Source organism: Sceloporus occidentalis, unplaced genomic scaffold (genome assembly GCF_023333645.1).
Source record: "Sceloporus occidentalis isolate IW3139 unplaced genomic scaffold, rSceOcc1.0.p SCAF_5, whole genome shotgun sequence".
In the NCBI taxonomy this organism is placed as follows: Eukaryota; Metazoa; Chordata; class Lepidosauria; order Squamata; family Phrynosomatidae; genus Sceloporus; species Sceloporus occidentalis.
In genome coordinates this window covers 145,375,401-145,403,343 of record NW_028316985.1, presented here as the reverse complement: position 1 = coordinate 145,403,343, position 27,943 = coordinate 145,375,401, and the positions used below count along the sequence as shown (strand labels likewise).

Genomic DNA, 27,943 nt, shown 5'->3' with positions numbered 1-27,943 from the left:
CACACCCTAGTCATCTTCTGATTTCTTAACTACGATCTCCATTCTCAGTCATGACTGAGCCAAGGTATTGAAAATCTTTATTTCAATGTCATCTGTATGTGGAAATACATTGTGATATTATCTCCCTTCACACACATATCTTTCTTCACTCCGGAGAGAATCAGAAAGAGATGGATGGTGGTTCCAAACTGCACAAGCAAAAGTTACTTCTTGTCAACCAACATGTACAGTGCTGCTTCTTCAACAGAAGAACATTCAGAGGGTGAATATTGATCTTTCTGATGTTGGGATAGTATCTAAAGCAGGAGTGAGTTAAGTGTAGATGGCTGAATGCAAACCTACCCTGCCTCCCACACTTAAAAATATTTTTTTTTTAAAAAAAAATGATGTTTTGTGCCTGTGTTGGCAATTCTGCCATGCCCCCAATTTGTTTCGATGAGGCTTTTTTGAAGCAGGGAGGGAGTTGTGGTCATTTCCTGGTCAGGAGATGAGAGGTTTCCTGGTCTTAAAAAAGATCAGAGGCAACCAAAAATACCAAAATTTTCTCCTTACAGAATGGGGGGATTATTTTTTTTAATTGTGGGATAGGGAGAAGTTGTGCCCCTCCCAAGTCCAACAAATTCCCAGACTTCAGGCTTGTGCTGCTTGGTGTCTTACCTGTGCTATACACGATCTAAAAATGAATTTGTGCTGAAAGTTTTAGAACAGGTGATCCCATCCACTACCAGGGCTCATCCAAAGTGTAGAGTTAATTAACAACCTGGGCAACAAGCTGTGGGGAAATGTTAGCTAGCAACTAAGTAACAACTAGAAAACTGTATTTGATTTCTGCCTCATGTATAAAAAGAAGCAAACTTCTGTTCTTTTAGAACTGTATCTCTGTGTGTGTTCTGTATGTCTTCACAGTTAAGTAAAGATCTCTTTTGTCAAGTCTCCTTTTGGACTTATTTATTCAGAAGCTCTTGCTAACAGCCAAGTAATGACCTGGGAGGAAGAGAATCAAATGTCTGAACATATGCCAAATCAAGCAATCATCTGGCACACTAAGCAAAGTAGAGATTCATTCCTGTGAGCAAAGAACCAGTCATGCAACAAGGCTTTCCTGTACACTTCTTCCTGTTGCATTCTCTTAAAGCTGTCACAATTCTGCTTCTGATGGCCAGAAACCCTTCAAAATAGTGTGTAATTTGAAGAAAAATCAGTACAACGGAATGAGTCTAGACCCAAGCCAAATAATTGAAACAATCCATCTTTTTGCCACACAGCAAGAAGAAAGTGGGATAGGAGACTGAATAACATTCTGTTTGCTGCTATCTTTCACATTTTTAATCTGACTGCTAGTTTATGAATACCTTCTTCAACTGTACTGAGCCTGTTCACAATTTTCACAGCTATATTTACATTACAACTCATATTAACAAAAGCCCAGCAGATCTTCATATTCTTAGATCTGATTTATTCTTTGATTACTCTGAATAGCTCTGGGTGTACATGGTCATAGTCTTGAATTTGACAAAGAGATGTTAGTGATGGGTTAGCTACATGGATGAAGTATGCCTGTACCTTCAATCGGTTAGAGAGAAGGCTGGCTAAATGGCTAGTTACTATAGAAAGGAGCAATTTGGAGGGCTCAGGAGGCTCATTGGACCTCCCACGGTATTGCCACACTCATCACCATGTCAGTAGTGTGTCTTTTTTTCACAATGTCTCCCCCCCCCCCCCCACCCATATAAACAAGGTGTGGAGGAAGCTAAGCAGAATCATGCTCCTGGAATTTTCCATACTGCTGTTCCAAAAATCACTGCTTTTAATTAAAGTGAAATAGTGATTTTGTTGTTGTCATCATGGTGAAGTCTGTGGTAAAGCAGCAGGGGCCATAAGAGAAAGCTACATCTTGCCCACTCTTTAGTTAACAGGTGGTATCTAAAAAGTCCTGGAATGTTTAGTTCTGAAGTCTAGTTCAAGATGATGTGATTTATATCTTTGTGAGCATGTCTATGTGCTGGGGCAGAAATCATGTGTCCCTCCAGGTGTTCCTCAGATTTCAACTCCAGATTTGTTTACCATTAGTTATACTGCTAGGCAGTCAGTTATTATGTAAAATTCTTGCTGGAAGATAAACACTGGAATGTTACTCTTGCAGTTGCCAAATTTCTTTCCGAGACAGCTAGAATCAGAACCCACTATGTATAAAGGGACAGTTAGAGTTAGAATTAGAGTTTGAGCCAGAGTTAGTTAGAATTAAATTTAGTAACTTCCTCTCCTCTTGTTTTACTATGGGGAATTTTAGTGTGGGGAACTGTATATTTGAGAACTTGTATATCTTGACTGAACTTGTATACTTTGACTGAATGCCAAAATTTTAGGTCTATGGACTGTAGTAAATTGTGACTGACAGTCAGGAGTTATATTCCAACAACACGTGGAGGGCCTTGTTTTTGCCATGCACAGGCATCTAGAAATGCAGTGGTGCTTCTTTTGTTGATTCTAATGTGGGACAATCGAATTTGGTCTTCCAGCAGTACTCCAGATCTGTGCTAGCAATCCAGATCTTGAGCCAAAACAAAACTGTAATGGTTACACTTGTCAAGGGTATTTTCTTTTTTAACAAATATCTCATGAACTAGACTTGGTCTAATATAGGCATCCCAGAGCTTGGAAAGTTGGCATTTAAATATACTACATTCCTGTCTGATATTATGGTATCTTAAAAGCTATTTGTTATCATTACTCATTATCCTTGTACTATTGCTTGTTGTGTTATTCATTAGTTTTTGTTGTTGTTGTTGTTTTAAACCTTTATTTAAAAATATCAGTGAATGGAGTAGACCTTTAAAAATCTTGTCAATTATAAAATGCCCTTTAAAACTAACTATTAAAAGTTACCAGAATTTTAAGAAAAATGACCAACATTCTCTAGTTATAAGTTCTGTTAAGTAATTTCACTATTACCTAATGTCTTGAATCCTATTGGTCCAAAACACACTGCAGAAACAATCCTGCCCTGGCTCAATGTTAGGGAATCCTGGAAATTATAGTTTATTGTGGTGCCAGAGCTCTCAGACAGAGAAGGCTAAATGTCTCACAAAACTACAGTGCCCAGAATCCCCTAGCTAAGGCAGTTAAAGCAGTCTCAAACTGGATTGTTTCTGCAGTGTGTTTTGGACCATTGTTACTAGAGTGACTGAGTCAATAAAGCTTATTTAAATACATTATTGCTTTACCAAGTTACTCAATGGATCTATTCTAGATGGGGATTTAGGCCATTACCTTACTTTTCAAATATGACTTTGTTATACCCCTGATATTGTGAAAGGGTATAGCCACATTGACTTCCACATCCTACAGAGTCTTCAGTGTGTTTGGAGGTGGCCAATAATCTACTGGTGCACGGCACCTCTCAGCAGTATAAAACCTTGATGGATAATATCTGTTTCATGGGAGCTGGGGATATTCTTACATAGAAACAAACAGACTCATTGTGGCATAATGGCAGCTGTGAAAATTGTGAGCAGGCTCAATACATTTGAAGAAGGCATTCATAAGCTAGCAGTCAGATTAAAAATGTGAAGGATAGCAGCAAACAGAGAATGTGTGCCAAACAATTCCATTATGATAGTAATAAAATGATATGGAACAAATTACAGCACAAATGAAGCAGACAGTATAAAGATACAAGAGCTTTAGCGAGTTGAGCACATGAAAGGAATGACTGAGATACAGTGAAAAAATAGGAGTTCTGATCCATTTCCCCCCGTATACTAAACCTAAAACCTAGCTATTAAAACAAAATATAATCTGCAATCTGCATGATAAAACCCAGACCTGAAATAGATGGACCAAAAGAAGTGGCTTCCAGCCACTTTGGGGGAGTGGGATTCAGATGATGCACACCCCAAAAGTGGCCAGAAGCCATGGCGCGGCTGTGCAGATTTAATCCACTCCTGCCGGCTGCCAGCCCTAGGACCACAGCAGTGGCCCGGGCTGATCACGGCCCAATCACTTCTTGCCACCTATCTGCTTCAGCCTCAGTCAAAAAGTTGCAACACAACAAATCATTCTAGGTTACAATATAAAAGGAAGGACTAGGAAATGGTAGGGCCACTGCATGGAGAAGATGGTGAAATACTAACAGAGGACAGAGAAAAGGCAGAACTAAACATCTTCCTTGCCTCAGTCTTATTCCAAAAGGAAAACAGTGTTCAACCTGGAAAAAATGGAGCAGATAATGTAGGAGAGGAAATCCAGTACAAAATATGTAAAGAGATAGGGAATATCTGGCTACTATAAATAAATTCAAGTCTCCAGGGCCATATGAATTACATCCAAAGGTATTTAAAAAAAACTGGCATAAGTAATCACAGAACCATTGATGTTAATCTTTGAGAAGTCCTGGAGAACAGGAGAAATCCCAGCAGGCTGGAGGAGGACAAATGTCATTCCCAACTTCACAAAGGGGAAAAAGGGGACTCAAGCAGTTCCTGCCCAGTCAGCCTGAAATCAATACCAGGATTCTAGAGCAGATAATTAAGCAGGCAATCTACAAGAACTTAGAAAAGAATGCCACGATCACTGGAAGTCAACATGGGTTTCTCAAAAATAAGACATGCCAAATTAATCTTATATCTTTTTTTTAAGAGTTACAAGCTTGATAGATGAAGGAAATATGTAAGGTACAGTGGGTTCTTGGTACCACTGGGGTTTGGTTCCAGGACCTCCCATGAATACCAAAATCCATGGATGCAATGGCATAGTAAGATGGTGTTCCTCTATAAAATGGGGGAAATCAAGGTTGGCTTTTTGGAATGTATATGTTTTAAAAATATTTCCAAACCATGGATGCTTGAATCCATGGTTGAAAAAATCCATGGATAAGGATGGCTGACTGTATTCCACTTAGGCAGAAAAAAAATGAAATGCACAGATATAGGATGTGGGACACCTGGCTTGATGACAGTACATGTACAAGGGGTCTAGGAATCCTAGCAGACCACAAGTTGAACATGAGTTAACAGTGTGACATAACAGCTAAAAAGGCCAATGCAATTCTAGGCTGCATCAATAGTAGTGTAGTGTCTAAACTCATGGAAGTAATAGTACCACTCTATTCTGCTTTGGTCACCTGGAATACTGTGTCAAGTTCTGAGCATAACAATTCAAGAGGGATATTGACAAGCTGGAATGTGGCCAGAGGAGGGTGACCAAAATGATGACAAGTTTGGAAGCCATGTGCTATGAGGAGTGGCTAATGGAACTTGGTATGTTTAGTCTGGGGAAGAAAAGGCTAAGAGAGAGCATTATAGCCATATTTAAATATTTAAACATTTGATGTCATATTGAGGGTGGAGCAAGCTTGTTTTCTTCTGCCCCAGAGACTATGTCACAGAGCAGTGGATTCAAACTACAGGAAAAGAGATTCAACCTAAACATTAGAAATAACTTTCTGATGGTACAAGCTGTTAGACAATGAAATATGCTACCTTGGAGTGTAGTGGAGTCTCCTTTGGAAGTCTTTGGAGTAGTGTGGGGCAGGGGGAGATATAGCGGTAGGAGGGGGGAGACATATCGTAAGGGAAGGCGGGATCGATGCGTAATATCCATCTCTCCTTCCATCCACTCTAATAGCCAAAGAGGCCTGTGGGTCAGTCCAACTGTACCACAAACCCTGTCTCTGCTCCTATGCAATGCCAGGTCTGTTAGGAATAAGACCCACATAATATACGATCTTGTGGAGGATAAGAACTGCGACCTGGCTTGCATTACCGAGACCTGGCTTGGGCCTGAGAGTGAAGCGGTGTGGGCACAGGCCCTCCCTGCCGGGTACTCAGTTAAGGACCAGATCAGGGTAAGTGGGCGGGGGGGGGGGGAGTTGCCTTGATCTATAAAAACACCTTCTCCTTGACCAGGAACCATGTTCGACAGACTAATTACATTGAGTGTATTTACCTGACCCTGAAGGCTAGGGACAGTTTAGGGATTCTGTTAGTCTACAGGCCACCCCGTGCGCTAACAGACTCCCTGACCGAGCTGACACAGCTGGTCTCGGAGCTGATGCTGGAGTCCCCTAGGCTTCTTGTCCTGGGGGACCTCAACATCCCCTTCGAGGCTAGTCATGCTCTAACTGGTGCGGCTCGGGAGTTCATGGCTACCATGACTGCCATGGGCCTATCCCAACTGGTCTCAGGGCCCACGCATTCTGCTGGTAATACACTAGATGTTGTTTTCTGTACGGACATGGAGTCTCCGTGGGCAGAGGTAACGAATATCTCTGCCCTGTCATGGACGGATCATTTTCTGGTCGAGGCTAGTATCAAGGTGACAACCCAGATCCCCTCCGGGGGTGGCGGACCTATTAGAATGGTCCACCCTCGAAGGCTGATGGAACCCAAAAGGTTCCAGGAAGCCCTAGAGGGCTACCTGGTTGGAACTGATGGCGATTCTGTTGATGCCCTGACCAACACCTGGGATATTGATCTCTCCAGGGCTATATACAGTATCGCTCCCAAGTGTCCTTTCCGGCCCGCTTCCAATAAAAAGCCCTGGTATACGGAAGATCTCAGGGCAAGGAAGCGGACTGCGCAACGACTAGAGCGTAAATGGCGGAAACACCAGCACTTATCCGACAAGACACTCCTAGAGTCTCTTTTGAAGGCCTACAGAGTGGCAATTGGTGCAGCTAAGAATTCGTTCTATGCTGCACGAATTGCGTCCGCGGAGTCGCGTCCAGCAGAGCTGTTCAGGGTGGTGAGAGAGCTTACCCAACTAGCTCCCCCCCTGAACCCACTATTGGAGCCATCTAAAGCCTGCTGCGACGAGTTTAACAACTTCTTCGCCGATAAAATCTCTCGGCTAAGGGCTGATCTTGACGCTGTTATTGGTTCAGAATCAAGAGTAGAGGCGTCCAGAGCTTCCGTGGACTCAGTTATACTGGATCAGTTTGAGTCTGTTAGTACCGAGGATGTGGACAGGATCCTCGGCAGCATTAGGAAGACGACCTGCTCCCTTGATCCCTGTCCTTCATGGCTGGCAGTCCAAGGGGGAACGGCGTCAACAGAAATGTTGCGTCGTATTGTCAATTCATCATTCAGGGAGGGCCGTTTTCCATCTAATTTAAAGACGGCTATTGTAAAACCTTTATTAAAGAAGCCCTCCCTTGACCCCCTAATTCGAAATAACTATCGGCCTGTGTCACTGCTGCCATTCTTAGGGAAGGTGATCAAGAGGGCGGTTGCCTCCCAACTGCAGAGGGTCTTGGAGGATACGGATTATCTGGACCCATTTCAAACTGGCTTCCGGGCGGGCTATGGGGTTGAGACTGCCATGGTCGCCTTAGTCGATGATCTCCGTCTGGGCATGGACAGGGGTAGCGTGTCCCTGTTAGTGCTCTTGGACATCTCTGCGGCCTTCGATACCATCGACCATGGTATCCTTCTGGAGCGCCTGGGGGAGTTGGGAATCGGGGGCACTGCTCTGCAGTGGTTCCGTTCTTACCTCTTGGGTAGATTCCAGATGGTGGAGCTGGGGGACTGTCGCTCCGATAAGAGGGCCCTCACATCTGGGGTCCCTCAGGGAGCGATTCTGTCCCCTATGCTATTTAACATTTACATGAAGCCGCTGGGAGAGATCATCCGGAGACACGGGGCGCGGTGTTATCAGTACGCTGATGACACCCAAATAGTCTTCTCTGTGTCCCCGACTGATGCAGTGACTCGGGATGGCATCTCTCCGCTCAATGCCTGCTTGGAGTCAGTAATGGGCTGGATGAGGGAAAACAGACTCAGCCTGAATCCAGAGAAAACGGAAGTACTTGTGATAGGCTCCCCTGGTCCAGGGATAGAAATTTTTCCACCTGTCCTGAACGGGGTCACGCTCCCTGTAAAGGACACTGTTCGTAGTCTGGGGGTGCTTCTGGACTCGGCGCTCCACCTAACTTCTCAGGTGGATGCGACAGTCAGAGGCGCCTGTTATCAGCTTCGGCTGATACGCCAGCTGCGACCCTACCTGGGCCGGGGGGACCTTGAAACAGTGGTACATGCACTGGTAACCTCTCGACTCGATTTCTGTAATGCGCTCTACATGGGGCAACCCTTGTACCAAACTCGGAAGCTTCAATTGGTTCAGAACATGGCGGCTAGACTGGTTACGGGTACCTCCAGAGCCAGTCATATAACACCGGTACTGGAGGACCTACACTGGCTGCCAATTTGCTTCCGGGCGCAATACAAGGTGTTGGTTATAACCTATAAAGCCCTAAATGGCTTGGGCCCAGGGTACTTGGAGGACCGCCTCTCCCCATACAATCCGCCCCGCACTCTCCGGTCGGGTGGGAAACAGCTTTTGAGAGTTCCTGACATGAGATATGTGATGTCTGCACATAGGGCTTTTTCTGCTTCGGCCCCGCAGGCTTGGAACTCTCTCCCTGTTGAGCTCCGCTCAGCCCCCTCCCTAGAGTCTTTTAGAAAAAAACCTAAAGACTAATTTTTCCGCCTTGCTTTCCCCCATGTCCTTTAATTCCACTCTTCTCCTTTATGCTGTTGTAATTGTAATGTAATGGATGTCTTTGGGGTTATTGCTGTTATTAGTTTTAATGGTTTTAAAAGGTGATTGAATGATGGATACTTTTATTGTTGTATTTTATTGCTTAATGTGGGGGGATTTCTTTTATTGGATTTGCTGTTGTCATATTTTAACTGATTGTAAACCGCTGTGATCATTGGAATAGCGGTATACAAATAAAGATTCATTCATTCATTCATTCATTTAAATAGAGGCTGGATGGCTATCTGTCAGGGGTATGGCAGGGGGTTGGACTGGATGACCTTGTGGTCTCTTCCAACTCTATGATAAAACCCAATCAAAATGTTGAAACACAGCAAACCATTCTTGGTTGTAGTTTTAACACTCCATAATATATATACCTTAATAAATATTGTTTTCTATTTAGTACAACCTTTACAAATCAGTTTGATGTCAAGTTTCAGTGTGATCTACATTTTCCTATATCTTACTGTCTGTCTAGTTAATGCTGATTAAATATTGGCAATGCACAAAGGAGTTGCAGTAGATTTCAGTCCCAAAGCCCTTTTAATTTTCATAGGCTGTGAATATTATTTTGTAACTCAGAATGTTTTTGTTTTTGTTGTTGTTGTTTTTGGAATGCTTAATTTTATTTTATTTTCTCTCTCTCTCTCACCCCAAATTTCCCCAAATCACTATAGAAGAACTATAATACAAGGCTTCCAGTGTCTATTGTCTTCAGTACAATAAGATATACAGTTATTCCTCCATATTTGCGGCTTTGATATTTGCAGATTTGATTATTCATGGATTTGATTAATATGTTCTCTCTAGGAATATCTAGGTCCTCCAGTGCAACTCTATGGGCAACTTTAACTAAAAGTTGCACTGAAAGACCTCTACCAGGCCTTTGTAGCTCCTCCAGCACCATTCTGTGGTCAGTGTAGGTTGGACATTGACCACAGAGTTGCACTAGAAGACCTAGAGAGTCCTAGAGAGGTATCCTCTCAGGTAAAAACATGGTGTTTTTGTTATTTGCCGTTTTTCCATATTCACGGGGGTCTTGTGCCCCTAACCCTAACGAATATGGAGGGATGACTGTATGTAGAAAACATGCATTTTTGAATGATAGACTATCTCTAATACAACAAACCACTTCAGGGACATTCTGGAGATTTCTATAAGCAGAGCTAGAAAAGTTATTGTTTTGAATTACCACTCCCAGAATCTCCCAGTCCATTGGGCATATTGGCTAGAAGGATTCTTGGAGTTATTGTCCAAACCAATAACTTTTCCAAGATCTAAACCTGATGCTGAAAACTCCTAATTCCCCAAGTCAAAAGCCATTGAGAGAGCTATGCAAAACTGAGGTAAAATTATAATTTTAATGCAAAGTGCAGAATTTGCTTTTGTTCTCTGCCTCACAGATATTTCCATGATGTTCCTATTGTATTAGTGGTTTGTCCTTTTGCTGCCTTGGATTGTAAAAGAAAGAAAAAAAGAAACAATAACCGAGGGGGGAGGGCTCAAAATAAAACATCAGCTTGCAGTAGAAAAGCCAGTCACGCTTTGAAATGCAAATAGGAAACAGAGTAATAACAAGTGGTTTCCTGCAACAAAATGCCCCAGCATATCCTTTGTATGGGAGTGCTACCTGTGCATGTGACTGAAATGGTTGCTAACTTAGAATGAAGGTCATGGAGTTGTGACACAAACATGCTCCCTCTCCTTTTCTTTTACTGTCACATTCCCTGGTTCTTTTCATGTCACCTGGCCACAGGTACCCCAGTTCTCATCTTGGAAATGCTGGAAGGTATAAATAGCAAATCCACTCCAGGTTTTAATCAACTTAAAAGCAGCTATTTGGGTGATACAACTCTGGACTAAACCCTAGAATAAATTCACTGCCCCATTGACATGGAAGCCACCAGCTGCCATTGATTTTTGTGTACTTCTTGAAAACTCAGGATTATTCCAAGCATGTTTATATACTTTCTCAATAGCCTTGTTTTATCTGCAGTTGTTTCAGTATTCCCCAAATGAGTCCACTGTTAGCAGGAATGATACCTCATTTGACATTGCAAGTTAAACTTTTTCACTTTAAAGTATGCTGTCTGACAGATATTTAAAATTTTCAGTGACATTAGGGCCAATAACTGACAGTTAAACTAGCTCTTTGGAAAGTGGTGTTTTTGTCATCAATTAAGTGTTCCTTATTCTTTTTTTTCAACAACAACAACAACAAAAACACTTTAAGAAAGAGAATAGCTTTATTTAAAAGTCTTTACCTTTTCTGTCCCTGAGATATTTTTTTTTAATATGAGCAGAAAATACCATGAGGGTGATATTTCCAGAATTATGCTATTCAACTAATTGAATTGACAAGGCCCTAGAATTTGTTTCCATCGCTACAAATTACTATAAAGAGGCAATCTGTTTGTTAGCTGCTTCAGTCCAAGACAATTAACCATTTCTTGAGGTAAATTCTGTCACATTCAGACAAGTTATCTGGTAGCTTTCAAGGACAACAATAAATAAGTTATGGACTTGGAAAATAATGAACTGTCCAGTTTTTCTCACAACTAATTTGACTTGTTAGTCACAAGCAACCATGGTGTTCATGGAAACTCAGGTTTCTTGTAACAGGCATCATTTTAAGAGCAATAATTATTCTCAGAAAAATGGACTTCAGTGTTGTCTCTTTGTTGGAAAAGAATGAAATTCATAAATTCCAGAATGGTTAGGAGACATCTATACTATAGAGTTAAATTGGTTTAGCAGGCATTTCCCTCTCTCATATTAAGAGGATTGCAGAGATCTTTAAACTGAATTTTCAGCACGAAACCAAACTATAATTTCCACAATCTGACCTGGAAATTATAAATTTCTGAGATTGGGCCTGGAAACTATAAACTGGTTGTGACTATGGCAGTTAAGAAGCATAAAACCAATACAAATTTAGCATACACACACACACACACACACACATATAACTTTATTTTGGTCTTTTCTCGGTGAGCTGGAGGGATAACACTGTTATTTTACACTCATTTTATATTCACAAGAACATTACAGGGTTGGGTAGCCCTGAGGCAGCAGAACCAACCACTTTGGTTAAGTGTGGGACCCAGGTATGAGAACTTGATAGGCCTGAGTCTTGCTCAGAAGGTGGCTAGACACAGATGTGATCTAGGCTGTTGACAGCTAGTAGTGAGCAGTTCCTCAGGTGTAGCTGCCCTTGTCTCTCCTCCTGCCCACCAACATATCTCCTGTGGGTTTGCATCTAGTTTCCTGGGAACAAGGAGTTCTGTTTTCCCAGGCCCTGACTGGTCAACCTGGCTCTGGTCCCTTTGTCTCTGGGATAACTGATCTCTGCTCTTCATGGTGTCACCTCAGTTGTAGAGCTGAAAAAGAGGCTGAGAGCCCAGGAGGCATGCCAGGACTCCAGCCACTCCAACAGTCTCTGGAGGAAAGCCTGCAGCCAGTACTGGGGCCGAGTTCACAAGAGCAATGTTTCCCTCCACCCGAGCTAGACTTACCAGTGCCTACTCCCACAGAGAGATGCCTGGAAAAAGAGAGACAATTGCATTCTCTATGGTTAAGTAGGAAGCATGCTGCTAATAGGGAGCACCTGCGAAACCTAAACAGGCTATAAATATCCCAGCATCTTCCTAAGCCCAGTATGGTTGACAACCATCCATCATGCTTGGGAGACACCTTGCTGTGGTCTTGTACCATGACTGATTGCATGGAACTCTGCTCAGACTTGGACTACTCTTTTGGATTTTTCCTTTTGAACATGCTATACTGGACTGACAGATACCTCTTGACAAACCTGGGCTGGATTATATGACCACTGCTTTTGCTACAAATTAGTTGGTGAGATAAACTCCCATCCCCCCTCTCTCAGTGCTTGAAACACTGAGACTCTGGACTGAGGGTCTGGCTAGCCTCCCAAGGGCAAAACAGGGCCCTGCCTGGGTTTGGCGCTCTATTAGAGGGAGCCTCTTGTTCTGTTGCTGAGGCCCTGCAGCTCCTTCTGTGCTTTCCCCTCTCTTTCCCATCCCTATTCAGCTCTCCCTGAGGTTTTCATCTTCCCTTGACCTCTTTCCCTCAGCAGATGCTCCCGAACCCCTGAGGTGTTGCCAAGCAACCAGCCACCTGGCAGCCCTATTGTAGGCATCTCAGCATGTGAACAGGTTGGTGCACCTCTGAGGATCCATGCCACCCTCCAGCACCCCATCAGCATCCACTGAATTCTAATTACTAATCCAAGTGCCAGTCAAATTGCAGCACCAAGCTTACCAGGATTACACAGAGGTAGGGAACCACAACTGATGCATACACAGCTACAATTTCCTCTCATAAATGACTAATAGAATAATGAACACATCCGCAGGGGACTTGGGTGATAGACATATTGAGAAATGGCACTTTAAAGGGAGCAGTGTCTTGCATAAGCAGCCAAGGGCAATACCAACAAGTAAATGAAGGGCTGAGAAACACTTTTTGTTTTCCAGCAAAAATCAATGTTTTTTGATATACCAGAAAACATCACAAAGAGCTATTATCTGTATTATATTGCCAGCTGAACTAGCCAGCTTCTTCCTAAGAAGCTGGCTAGTTCAGCTGGCAAAATAATATAGATGATAGCTCTTTGTGGTGGTTTCCCTTTGGGGCTCCTGTTTTGTCTGGAATTATGATTTGTATTAACGTTGTTTTAGAAGAACTCTTTGCTATTAACAAATATTCATGCACTGTTAAATTATATCTCTGTGACACAGAGCTTTCAAGATGGACAGTGTAAATGGATTCTTTGCACTCTTATAGTTATCAAGAGATTCATATTTCAAGGCTGGAAAAATAAACACTCTGCAACTATCATTCAATGGTTTGAAGATCCCACTTTCTTACCTGTGTCCTATGTGTCTTTATTTCATCTTGGACTTTTCTGCAGACATAAAGGCAGCTTTCATTAATTTATATGTATATCTTAACTATTTTGGAACTCAGTAAAGTAAATGTGAACTAGCTTTGTTTGTTACCTTTCCTCATTCCTTCCTTCCCCCCCCCCCTTTCCCTTTACTTTTTGTTGTAATAGTGCTAAAATCAATACAAGCAAATAAAAATAACACTTGTCTTCTTTTGATCCATAATAGCAACAATGTCCCATGATTTCAGAGAAGTGGAGAAATCAGTCAGTTTTCCTTTCTTTCATATTCATGCTTTTTGTGTAGAAAATTCTTCCTATTTTAAATACAAAGAAATTTTGAAGACTTTGTTTTTTGAGGTTTTTTTAAAAGAATTTGCCAATCTCAGACATTATCTTCTATCTGCACTGGTTAAATTCAATAGGTGCAACTATTCACAGTGTTTTACCTGTCTTCCTTCTGATGCTAAAAATCAGGAAAGGAAAGGAATGGTAGAGTGTTCTTTCAATACTCACATGGCTGAATACATGAAAATTCAAACCGCAAATTTTAATAGCATTCAAAAATCTGGGTATGGATGGATCTGTTGGTTTCACTTTCTCCCATACCTGAATTTTTAAAATTACTCATTCTTTCCATCTCTTTCTTTCCATATGAAGAAAATTGCAAACAGTGGTAAATTGTTATCCAAAGTGAACTTAAAGGTGGACATCCAAGTGGACTAATTTCCTCTTGTAAAAGAATAACATCAGGAAATATCCATGTTCATTGTCAAATCTTACAAGTAGTTGCTAGACCAGTGGTTCTCTGTCTCTGAATTTCTAGCTATTTTGGACTTCAACGTCCAGATGTCCCAAACAACATGACAGAGATTGTGGAAGCTAATGTTCAAATATCTGAGCGGTTCCAAATGCATACTGAGAACTGCTACTCTAAACTATGGGAGGCTCACCACTCACCTCTAGTCCAGTGGTTATTGCTCGAGAGCCTGAACATGCTGAAAGTGCTTTGGAGGCATTTCTTGGCTGCTTTCAAACTGTCTCATGGGTGTGAAGCATTGCGGTATATTTCCTGTGCTTAATGAATCACTAAACAGAGGAATAGTTAGTACTAATTACGTTCCCTTTGCCTGAGCTGAGGCTGACATCAGTATCTGACTACATGCTCTCGGCCAGGCAGTAACTGTGCCAGATAAAGGTTGGATGAAATCCTAAGGGAAATTGTGTGATCCATGCTGTCCTCACCTCTATCAAGTGAGGAATAGCCAGGGTGATTTCTACTGTGTTTTGGACATTTTTCAAGTTGAGTTCAAAGGGATGGTTTTGACTGTTAAACCTTCAAGGATTGGGCCAGGATACCTGAAGAATAGGGTTGCCATATTCCACTTCTTAAACCCCAGGCACCTAATTTGGATATTATAAAAAATATTATAATTATGCACACCACTCTAATTTACATTCTAATTATGCAAATTCAGCACATTAATGGTTGCATTTTTTTTTCTTCCACTATATTTAACTCTCATACTATTTTAAGAGTTAACTGATCTGACAGAAACAGTACAGACTGTTTAATGTTTAAATTGCTGGACTTGGAACAGAGAAATCCAAACCACTAAGGTGAACCTATCATAGGGTTTTCTTGACAAGTTTCTTCAGAAGGGGATTGCCATTACCATCTTCTGAGGCTAGTCATAGTAAACCCAATGAATTTTTTTTTTCTGAGTAAAGCTATTTAGGATTGTGGTGTGATTATTCATTTGTTCAGTCTGGAGGGAGACACAAAGTTTATCGCACAGCGTTCTGGCAATGTTCTGGGTACTAAATCAGTCAGTTTTCCTTATAGTGAATCCTAAAAGGAACAAGTAACCAATGAAAAGACATAAAAGGTGGAGATAGATAATCAAAGTCCTATATGGTTCAGATCCAGGCTATTTATCACACTGTATCTCCCTGTATGAGGCAGCCTGAGTTCTGAGATCATCAAGAGAGGCCCTTCTCCTAGGGCTTTACCATATGATACCTGTTCTCACAGCAGTTGCATGGAGAAAAGAATGGAAACACACTGCATCCAAAGCCCCAATGTTGCATGTCTTTGGAATCACGCTCTCTCTGTAAATAATAATAATAATAATAATAATAAAAACTTTATTTTTATCCCGCCTTTCCACAGATCAAGGCGGCGTACAACAGTGGGGTTGCGTCCCCAGAACAGATAAATAGCAATAAAAACAGTAAAAACAACAGCATCAATATACAATAACATTTCCAAGCCAATTCAATATAAAATAATACAATTCATAAAATTCATGCCGGCAGGACAATGCTGACCACAAAAGGGGGGGGAGGAAGCATTCTGGGGCAGAGGTCAGGGGTAGGCCTGCTCAAATAAGTAGGTTTTTAGCCCCTTCTTAAATTGGGCTAGGGAGGTGGTTGAGCGGAGCTCAAAGGGCAGCGAGTTCCAGAGGTTGGGGGCCGAAATGGAAAAGGCCCTCCTAGAAGTGGAAATATATTTCCCCTCTGGAACTCTTAGCAGTTGATGCCCTGTCTCCTTTAACTCCACCTCCGGACCTCATGCCTCATTTTGGAGTTTTTATTTATTTTTATTGTAACTCATGAAATTCTGGGGCAGTGCTACAGCAATCAGTAAAAATGTTTTTAAAAAGAAAGAAAAGAAATGGGGGACAGGTAATTGGGCTGCTTGGGAATACTGAGCAGGAGAGAGGAGAAGGAAACATTAAAGGAATGTATGCCAGATTCCACAGAAAACAGTTGGTGTTCCATTCCTAGTTCAGAAACAGATTTTCTGAGGCAGTGATGAGCTCTTCATGATGGCAGGTTGTTTCATCAGAGACTATGTGATAAACTGCAGGGAATTTGGACTAAATGACTGAATCGTCTTCAAGTTCCTTCCAGCTTGAATGTTCAATTATTTTTATAAGTTGGTGGTCTCAGGCAACTGACTTCCAGTTGATACTTGAATATATTTCAGCTGGTGAAAAATAGTTCTCCCTTGATGCTTCATCTGGTTGCAGGTTGGTTTTTATAGGGGGATGATGAGATCAAAGACAAGATATTATTCTGTATGCTTTTCCCACTTGGTTAAAAACAATAGACTACAGACCAATAGACTACAGACCTTAGGGGACCTGGCTGTTGACAGGAAACATTCACATATGACTTCAATAGAAACCTGAAAATGACTGCTTAAATCATGATCTAACACGTGGGTAGCATAACACTGCCCTTGGGCTGCTTGCATGTTTTCGTAGCTCCCAATGCCCATTTTTCTTGCCAAAGTATGGTATTATGGAAGCAGCAAAAAGAAAAAGAAAAAAAGGGGAGGGTACAATGTGCCTTTAAAATAAGGCACATAAAGTATTTTTTTTTAATTTCAAGATGATTAAATTCTAAATCTCAGAATTTTCAATATCTTGAAAACAAGGTGAGCAGTTTCTGCACATCATTTTAAAGACAAAATGCAGTTACCAATTTCTATCATTGCTGCACTGCTGAATTTCTGTGGTGCAGAAGGGGAAAAGCAATAGTTTTTGTCTACATATAAGTTTAGTCCTTCTCTGAACATGGATTATATTGTAAACGCAGTACATACTCATCGTGCAGCTTCTTTAAAAGGCCAATTGCAGTACCCCTTGCTGCCACCATGCCACCAAATTCAAATAGTCTCAGCCTTTGCCTTTCAGAGGAGGCCAGTGTGACTCACCATCATGAGAGTTGGCTTTCTGTGATTGAGTGCATAACTCAGTAATGCCACTGTGCCATAAAGTCTACTTTTCCTATTTATCTAGACATATTTGCACACAAATACATCATTCAATCATTTAAAAGTTCAACTCATTAAAAGAAAACTAAAAGCTGAGCAACAAGGCACAACTAGAAAATAGAAAGATCAGAATGAGTGTTTTAATTTCTTTCTTGAAAAAGAGCCTTAGCTCAGTGCAGGCAAATTTATTATTTCATTTTCCAATTCTTATGTGAATTGTAGGTATTCTCCACCAGTCACTTATCCATGTATCAATATGAAATCCACGGGCGTAAAACAGAAGCATACAAACTGATCTCAAGAACTCTTATATCAATTAGCTGGAAAATTTTAAGGTCTTGACCTGGTTTTCAAATGAACAAGGAGAATTTCTGAAGTTTTTCACTAAGGATAACACTTTTATTAAGCTTCTTAGTAAGTTTTTTTTTAAATCACATCTTTATGGAACAGTCTCAACAAAATTCAAAGAAATGTTGTTTTGTGGGAAACAACAAACTAAGGGTTACTACATATTTATCTGTTTCACCAGCATTGCTTGGCAACAGCTATATATGGTAATGTTTCAGCAAACAAAGGGACACTGTAACAATGTGCTACTGTTTCAGACTTTATAAAAGGAGGAGCTTAGGTTCAATTGCTTCAGAAACTCAAATAACATCTGAGAGGACAGACAGCTTGGCTGCACCAGCCAAGTGATAATATCTCTGCTCCTGGAATCTTGAAATATCAAGGAAGATGGCAAGACACAGTAGTTCAAGTTGTAAGGGATCTGACCGCAAAGTTCCTCCAAGCAGAAGGAACAAAAGGTGCAGGATCATCTATGATGTGCCCCTAAAGAAGAAGAAAGGTAATAATAATAATAACAATAATAATTTTTATTTTTACCCCGCCTTTCCATAAAAATGATCAAGGCGGCTTACAAAAGTTAAAAACATTACAATGCAAGATAAAACAGTACGATATATGTCTGTATATATGATAATATATACATATATGTTTGTGTGTGGTGTCTAATATTATACTGGACTAACATTTTATGCTTGGCAAATAATTTGGACAGAACCATTTCTAAAATATTAACATAAATGGGATTCTGCTATATTAGTGATGATGAACTTTTTAGAGGCCGAGTGCCCAAACTGTAACCAAAAAAACCACTTATTTATTGCAAAGTGCCATGTCCCTCTGGCTTTCTAGTAACAAACTCTGGCAAACTCTGTGCTGGGGCGATGGCACATGTGCCCACAGAGAGGGCTCTGAGTACCACCTCTGGCATGCATGCCATAGGTTCGCCATCACTGTGCTATATGTTTGGAGGAACAATGCTCTATAGTCTTTTGTTTTCTTTTGGGCAGGCTACGTACGTGTTTGTGCCACATACTACTACAGGAGAGGAGGGAAAAAGTGACTTCCAGCAACGTTTTTATTTCTCCTTGGAAATTCAGCAGTGGCAAATCACCATCAGGCATCTTCCATGATAAGCAAACCCATCAGCTAAGCCAACAATGAGCTGAAGACTGCAAGATTCGGGAGCTCTGTTACAACAGCACCAATGCTGCACTTGTCTGTTCATCAGTAAATTCAAGGGAAAAACCTTTGGTGTCACTCTAAATATTTCATTTCTTTTGATTATCTACTGTTTATCTTTGTATTAACAGATCCATTAAAAATGGTACTCAAATTTGGTTAAAAAAGAAAACCAGAGAATACAAATTGTGTTAAATGAGAAAAGCCTCATGCACACAAATTTACATTCCTCTAATGAATCATTTTTAGAGGCAAAATGAGAAAAGAAAAGCTACAGAATAACAGTATGCTCCACTGCCTCTGTGCTCCTGGGATGCCACCGCCACTCAGGGGAGATGGAAAAGGGCTGGTGGCTTTATAGGCCACCTCAAGCTTCTTAGTAAGTTATATATGAATGGGGACCTGATTCCTTCCTTCCTTCCTTCCTTTTTTCTTTTCTTGTCTTTTCTTTTCTTTTTGAACCAGACTTAGGGGTGAAGCAGATGGTCAGGAAAGCAGGTGCAGGTGGATTGGGTCCATGGCAACCGCGGAGCCCATTCTGAAAGCAGCCATCACCACCTGACCCAAGTCATGCTGCCAAGAGCTGGATCATCCTGGTTACTTTTTGCTCCAGTCTAAAGACTGGAGCATGGCCTTCGAGCAGCTTTTGGCCGCATTGGAGATGTACATCACATATGGCACACCTCCAAAGCTGCTTCTTTTGGCCTGTGTGTTTCAGGCTGATAGGTTTCTTTTAAAATGTGATTTAACTTCCATATTTCAAACACCACAATTCCCAGGCCATTTCACACAGAATTCATAGCAAAACTTTTGGTGTCCTATGTGCTTCCTATATCTTAATGAACTGCATTTGTACATCTTCTGGGAAATCTCTAAGGAATTTTAATAAGCTGAATTTTACTTAGTATAACTACGTGATGTGATCTCATTTAGAAAAGTACCAAAAATTAATGTTTCAGACATATCTAATCATTCATCCTAGTTTTGCAAAATTAATGATGACATGAAAAAAAAATGCTGTTGCAAGAAATATTTCCTCTGTTTTAACTACACACATACTATAAGACAGAAATAGAGAACCTTTACTCCTACTAATATTGTAGAAATTACAGCTCCTAATATGCCCAAACATTGACTGTGTTGGCTGTGATAGATGTTGTACCACTGTGGGAACTGAAGAATATTTGGAGATAACATAACAGTTAATGCTACCACACATAAATAGTCATAAACTCACAAACTTTCCTTGTTGTTCTGGTGTACCTTCATGTCATTTCTGAATTATGGCAAACCTATCACAGGGGGAATTTTTTTGGTAAAATTTGTTCAGAGGTTCGTCACTGCCTTCCCCTCAGATTGAGAGTGTGTGACTTACCCAAGGACATCCAATGGGTTTCATAGCCATTACTGCTTCTAAAATAGCTACTATGATTATTTCAGGAATAATATTCCCATATCCTTATATGATCTTTCACTCAATGTAAATTTGTGAACACTTAACTAAGTAGCAGGGGCACTAAAAACCTGATTACTGAATTGCAAAGATGCATAACAAGACACCAGCAGAAGTGCCAGATACTACTACTATAAGTAGTAAAGAAAATAAGTAGTAAAGAAGGGTGGAAAGGTGGAAGAAATGAAAAAGGAGAGTAAGATGTACAGTAAAGTCTTGCTTATCCAACATAATCAGGCGGGCCAATAGTCGGATAACTGAAAATGTCGGATAATGCCGAGGCCTCTCCTTCCCAGGCCTTCCCTCCCCCCCCCCCCCCGAACGAGCTCCTTAGAGTCAGTTCAGGGGGAGAAAAGTGAAGCCGAGAGGGAGAGGCCTCGACATGGGCCCAGGCCTCTCCTTCCCACGCATTTTCTTCCCCTGAACGGACTCTGAGGAGCCTGTTCGGGGTGAGGAAAGGCAAGCCCGTCGCAGCCGCCATGTTTTGGGGGCATGTCTGGGGGGCGTGTCTGGGGGGGAGAGGCATCGGATAATCCGGAATGTCGGATAAGCAAATGTTGGATTACCGAGACTCTATGTATACGGTGCGGAACTAGTGCATAATATAATTAATAGTATAGTCTAACTATGAAAGCATTTGTTGGGTTTTTTAAAGAGTTTATTGTATTTATTGTATGTAATTTTGAATAAAGACATTACAAAAAAAGGAACTACTATTATTATTACTGTATCATCATCATCAATTGAAAGGCCAACCAAATCAACCAGCCTTCAGGCTTGCAATCTATTTAAAACATATTGGTCTTGATTCATTTTGGTCATTTGCCAGCTTTGCTACATAGTTACATAACACTAGTCTTTTACTGGATATGGATGGGGCACATCTTTGCAGTTCTATTTTCTGCACACGTAAGTCCACTTACAAGCACACAATACCCCAACATGATTCAGGCCAATTATTTTTAGTCTTCCTTTAAGGTTAGATGCCTCTCAAGGTGAAAGACATAGTAACAATACGAAACAACAAAATATCAGAAAAATGGCATTTGCAGATAAAATTATCAACTCAAAAACACAATTAAGAAAAAAGCCAACATGTTTAAACCATCTTTAAAAGTGTGTTGTTCTTTAGATGTTGTCATTTTAGCAGCTCTAACCCTATGAGACACACCAGCAGCCAAAACACTTTTCTGGCAGTGTGTACATGTGTCCGTTGAATCCCTGATGGAGGTTCACTCTAGAGATATGAAGTCCCTACCAAAAAGGCCTTCTCCATTCCTCTTATTAACTTGGTAGTAGCAGGAAACAAGACCCTCTTTTGGGGACTTCAGAATGTGGGGATGGTGGTACAGGAAAAGGCAATGCTTCATATAACATGGAACCATATCATTTTAGCATGTAAGCCTTAAACCTTTGCACTTTGTTTCATTGCCAAATTGTAGTAAATAGCAAATTTTGGTCAGACTTTTTTCAGATGGGGGCAAGGAGGGGCTCCAAAGCCATTTTAAAAGGCCATTTGCAGTTGCATGCTGTCCATAGACCACACTTTGCTCAGACCTGCTTTAAAAATTTAAAACAGCACTTTAAATTGGTCTTAAAAACATGCCAGCTGCCTGTGCAGCTGGCACAGTCACTTGAGATGTCTTGCCAGCCCATACCAATATTTGACTGGCTGGATTCCGCATCTTCTTTAAGGGTGCATTGTCCTTTAGATATAATCATTTTAGCAGCTCTAACCCTATGAGATACACCAGCAACCAGAAAATAACACATTTTGCTGTAAGCCAAAAGCTTTTATAAGAATCAGGCAGTGTTCCATGTACTTTTCTGGCCTAGTGCTGCCTAACAGGATCTTTAGAAGTTCCAGCTGCAGCCTGGCACACTGCAATTCTCCATTTTCAGAAGAACTTAATTATAGTCAGCATGAGGCTAGTATTTTACCTGATATCTTCCAGGTCATGGTCTCCCTACCTAGAAAACTGGGAATAGATGTGTCCTACTTCTTATGAATGCTGTGTAGTTGAATTATAAAAAGAAATTGTGTTATCGCACAAACCTAAGGGAGTGTAGTACTAAACAGAGCTACATACAAGAAGCCTAGCTAGGTTTGGAGTCAGATATGAGACAGATTTGGGTCTGATTCAGTCCAAACCAATGTTGACTCAACTGAATCCAGTCCAGACCCTGAATCTGAAATCACCAGACTGTCATTAGGAAACTAAATTGTTTATAACTCTTGTCCCCCCCCCCTCCACATCTGCACACAATTTGGAGACTCAGGGTGCATCTGCACTGCAGAAACAATCCAGGTTGACCACTTCAATTGCCATGGCTATGGAATTCTGGGATCTGTAGTTTTGTGAGACATTCAAACTTCTCTGTAGAGAGCTCTGGTGTTACAACATACTACAAATCCCAGTATTCCACAGCAGTAAGCTATGGTAGTTAGGGTTGTACCAAAATGCATTATTTCTGCAGTGTGGATGCAACCTAAGTAGCTTTAGGGGCATTGTGCTAGGCACCTATAAAGCTTGCTATTTTAAACACACACACACATTGTTAAAAGCTATTAACTGTTAATTCCTGGCTGCTTTTGCCCTGGCACTATCCTCCTAATAGTGAGGCTTCTTCGTACCACGGCTACAGAATCCCAAATCATTACAGGGGAACAACTGCACACATACAAAGAAAAGACAATGGAGTACTAAGCAAGTGTGCAACAGTGCTTGTCAGAAGTGGGCAGGCAGAAATAGAGCAGCAGAACATCCATCTTCAGATGGTGGTTTTTTCTTCCTTCAGGCAGAACATTAATTTATCTAATGATCAGAAATTATTATTGTTAGGACAGCTTACTTGAGAAAAGGATGTTTCTTCTTTATTCCACCCAGGCCTGCTCATGGCCTCTCCAGCACCAGCCTTGTTCTGGTGTTCGTTCAGGGTGGTTAGGAACCCAGTTTAGCAGGTAAATGAGAATTAGGCCTCAATTATTCAGGGTTTGCAGTGCTGTCCAAGGTATAAAGTAGAGAATTATTGGTTAAACTGGGGAAGGGGAACTCTTTATGGGTCTGTGCTGATCTGCTGAAATTTCCGACTTTACTATCCCTCCCCAAAGTCCTTCAGAATGGAAACTAGGCTTGAGACAGAGAAGGGTATCCATGCAGGAGAGGTGGAAGATGAACAAAAGTAGTCAGGGGGTGCTTTGAGTATAGACTGAAACTCAAGATCAAGAGTAACCTGGCTCCCAAAATGTCAGATGAGTACAGGTAGCTTCTTTCCTCTCTTGCCTTCCCCATGCTGGCAAAGCAAACAGGAGAAAATATGCTCAGCTGGTACTTCAGGATCTGGATGGCTGAGTCCCCCTTTGCCTTCTTCTCAAATTTTAGCTAGTTTTCATTACTGCTCCTTATGGTTTCAAAATTAAGAAATTATGCTCATTCTTTGATGCTCTCTTCTCAGTTACCTAAGCAATTTTTGTATTACTTTTAAATACAAACCATCACAATTTTCTAAATCAAGGATGGGCAAGATGAAAAGTGTGCAGAAAAGGGCAACCAAGATGATCAAAGGTCTGGAAACCAAACCTTGTGAAGAATGACTTGGAGAGCTAGATATGTTTAGCTTGGAGAAGAGAACACTATGATATGAGATGTGATAGCTATTTTTGAATATCTGAAGGTATGTCATGTTGAAGATGGAACCAGCTTGTTTGCTGTTGCTCCAAAGACTAGAGCACGAACCAATGGATTTAAACTACAAGAAATGAGATTCTATTGAAACATTACAAACTTTTTGACAGTAAAAAACATTCAGTCATGGAATAGACTGCTTTGGGGAGTGCTCTCCTTCTTTGGAAGTTTTTAAATAGACGTTAGATAGGCATCTTTCAAGAGTGTAGTTGTAAATTCCTCCATGGCATTGGGTTGGAATAGATGGTCCTTGTGACCCCTTCCAATTCTCTACAATTCTATGAAAGTGTGGCTTTCCAGATATTGTTGGATTGCAACTCCCAGCAATGGCAATTGATGGCCTCTGTGTTAATGGGTTGGTTAATCTGCTCCAGGTTTCAGTCTGAATTTTAAAGGAGCTGTCCAAGGTGCTGAACTGTATGCCTAAAATAGGTTTTGGCATCTTGAACAACTCACTGAAAGTAAGGACTATAACCTGGAGTGGATTTATCACTTTACAGATATAGAAACCAACAGCTACCACTGAATCCCAGCTCTGTTCTCCATTGGCTCAGCTGACTAGAGCTAATGAGTTGCAGGCCAAGTGTATTTGGAGGGCTGCATTTTACCCACTCCATTCAAAACCTACATCTGCCAAATTTTGTTTTGGGGTTTTGTTGTTGTTGTTGTTTTAATATCCTTTCTTTCTCTTTTTTCCTAAAAAAATCCACAATACTGCGACTGGATGCTGCTGTATCTTTGACTCAACCATGTTGTATTGCTCTTGAATAAACTATATGTTCATGGATTCATGTTCATTCCCAGAACAGTATTAATTGTTTCCTATTTGGTTTGTGAAGGAAGACATTTTAGATTCATATAATACACTGATCTTTTGTCCTTTATTTTCACTGCTTCATGCAACACTTGTAAGGAGATTAATGGGAAACACAGAAAATGCTGCTTTATGGCTAATTCTCTCTTGTGGTGTCTTCTCCACCTACCTGTACCATTGGCTTGATCATCCTAGAAATGAAAGCAAACAGATGGACCCTAGTACCATCCAAAGTGTGTCATTTTAGCCTTCAATGTAGGTTGAAGTCCAGCTATGCTATAATGGATTCCATTAGACAATGGTATTGTCTTTCAGACAATTTTCTTCATCTCTAAAATGGAAAAACAACATAGAATTTTCTCATAGGCTTTTTTAATATATTAAAAGAGCATTAAAAGAATGGTAAAATACATTATAACCTTTTTTGTGTATATTCTACATACAATGCATGTATTATAACCCTGTAACGCTAGAGTGGGCACACTATTCCTAGTATGCTTAGTATAGCTAATGAATCAGTTCTGTTAATTTGAATGAAATATTAATGTAGCAATGGGGTGCATCAATTCACCCAATGCAGTCTGTCTCTGTTTGGGCCAAAAAATGGTACATAGGACCTTCAGATGTACAAAATAAATGGAAATGGTACAGAAAGTTCCATAGACACATGGAGGTCCTACAAGAAATCTACTGCTGGATGGTCTAAGTTGGGGCAGATAGCTGCAAAGAGTCTGGAGCCACACATGCTCCATTTCCATCTCTTAGATCCAACCTACCCATTTTTAAACCAGAAGTCACTGGGGGCCTTACTGGAGGGTTTGATGGGCCATATGTGGCTTTCTGGCTTCCCATTTCTCAACACTGGTCTAACTGTAGCATTGGATGAGCTTGCTTTCAGTGGCCATAGAGAGCCTCTTGCTTTGTGCCATCTCCTTACAGAAGGTGGGGCGCTTTGAGGATGTTGTTTTACTGTTGTTGTTTTACTGTTATTTTAATTGAATGTATTTTTATTTTTTGTTTGTATTATTGTATTGTATTGTGAAATGTTGTACACCGCCCTGATTTTTTAGAAGGGCGGTATATTAATAAAGCTTTTATTTTATTTTTTTTATGCAAAGGAGTTATTGAGGAACCTTTGTAAGCCAGACTGTGGATTCTGTTGGTATGGATTAGACTTGCAGCCCAGAGACCCTCTCTCCCTGTCTACAATGTGATGAGTAATACATGGAGTTTATCTGAAAGTGAACTGCTTTATTCTACATAGCTTTATTTTAAATAGGAGTGTGATCTAAGCAATGGTGCGTAGCTCATCTTGACATGCAATTCAGATTCAATAAGCTCTATGAGGTTAGTCTACGCGCCTGTTGACAAGATATTCATAATGTTGAGCATTTGTTTTATGCAGGATCATCACACCATTCATAGAAATTTATAACCAGCATATTTCAGGAGATATAGAAAATGAAATACAAAAAAATGTGCTTATCTCTGATCAAAAGAAATCTGGCCCTCAAACTGATGCCAAGTACACACCCAAGCATTCAAAAGACACATTTTCCTCCACTTCTACTAGGAGCTGAGATGCAAGCACCCTGCATATTTCCTTTTGAAAGAGAATGATCCCCACCTTAAAAATCACAGATGTTAAATGGAGATAGTGCTATGTGCAGTGCTACATAATTCCATACATTACTTATTACACAGTATTTGGTTCACAGGCCTCTGTTGAATTCAAATGTGATATATAATATTGTTCAGCAAAATGTCATATTTTCATATCTATTGTGGTTTATTATGTTTATATCATGTATTTCCACCCAAAATCTCAAGCTGTTTTACATGGACCTCTTCCCCATTTTATCCTCACTACAACCCTGTGAAGTTGGTTAAAATTAGTAATTCACTCAAGGTCATGCAGTAAATGTTACAGTCCAGTAGGAACTGAATCTGGTATTCCTCAATCCTAATCCAATACTCTTACCACTAGACCAGATTGGGTCTTCTCTCAAAGCTACCTCTCAGTACAGACAAAAACTAAAACTGCATCATTTCTGCAGCATATCACATGTTCAACAGAGACTGTGCTGCAGATGCAGAGAGAAAGTTGCATATCTGCTCCAAATCAGGAATGGGCTTTTTGTTTGGGGGAGGTATATTAGATCACATTTCAGATATTCTCTTCAATACACTCTTCAAGACAAATAAAAATAATAAATAAATAAAACCTTTATTTCTATCCCGCTTATTTGTAAGAAACAATCAACGCGGCTTCCAACAGTTAAAATAATACAAATATAATACAGATAATAATAATACAAATATATACAGAGACACACACCCCCTTAAAAAAGAATTAAACCATTCTAAGATTAAAATTTCAAACAAATATGTGACAGGTGGTTTAAAGACCACTGTGCCTTAAAGAAAGAGCCTTTTCAGTAGCCCTCACCCCCATCTAAGGAATTCCTTCTGTAAGATGATCTTCCTGGCATCCTTACTGATAGCATTTGGGTTCTTCTTCCAATAGTCATTCCATTGTTTTGGTTGTAAATGCTGCAGTGTTATTGGCTGGTTTGTTTTGGGGATTTATTTCTGTTAAACAGCCAGTGAGACTTCCATAAACAAAAACAGTCATTTCATAACTTATGTGGGCACTTCATATGTTATGGCAATAAGAATGAGAAGCAACATTTTCTTCTCCAGTTCTGTTGGAAGCATCCATCTGCATTAGGCTATTAATGCTTCTAATTTCTTGTCATAAGATATGTCTGTGGTCAAAAGGTGGGGGGGGGGGTCCAGTTATCTGCCTATATGGAATGTCCATAGCACTGTAACCCTATTCTGGAACATATCTTTCTAGTGCCAAAGCTGCTTAAAGTGATAACTACATCAGATCTTCCATAGATACAGTTTCACTTAATGAAACATGTTTTGTTTTTGTTTGTTTGTTTGTTTGTTTGTTTGTTTGGGTAACAGGGCTATGCAACTTACTGTGTGGCTAATCTGAAGTCCAGGATGGGTCCAGACTCTTAAGATTTCTTTTTTTTTTTTAAGTATGACAATATTACTTTAATCCAAGATTATGGCCCACCTACAGAGGCAGAAGAAGGAGAAATTAAATTATTCTGTGCTGGAGTCCAGGAGGACACTGATCACACACCCAAACATGATGTGTTGGTATTCATAGGCAATTGGAATGCAAAAGTAGGAAGCACAGTGGAACCAAAGGTTG

At 40.6% G+C, this 27,943-nt stretch overlaps 1 long non-coding RNA gene across 4 annotated transcripts in view; it reads right to left on the bottom strand.

Annotated features, from left to right (window-relative positions):
• Window positions 1–17,669: 17,669 nt before the first annotated feature.
• LOC149312946 (uncharacterized) overlaps window positions 17,670–27,943 on the bottom strand; it is a 33,874-nt gene continuing 23,600 nt past the window's right edge. For all 4 annotated transcript variants that reach the window (XR_016281443.1, XR_016281441.1, XR_016281444.1 and 1 more), the window contains 4 exons: window positions 27,703–27,802; window positions 24,881–25,042; window positions 23,065–23,214; window positions 17,670–18,062 (listed from right to left, as the gene is read on the bottom strand). This is a non-coding gene — a long non-coding RNA (uncharacterized LOC149312946). The remainder of the gene's footprint in view (window positions 18,063–23,064; window positions 23,215–24,880; window positions 25,043–27,702; window positions 27,803–27,943) is intronic.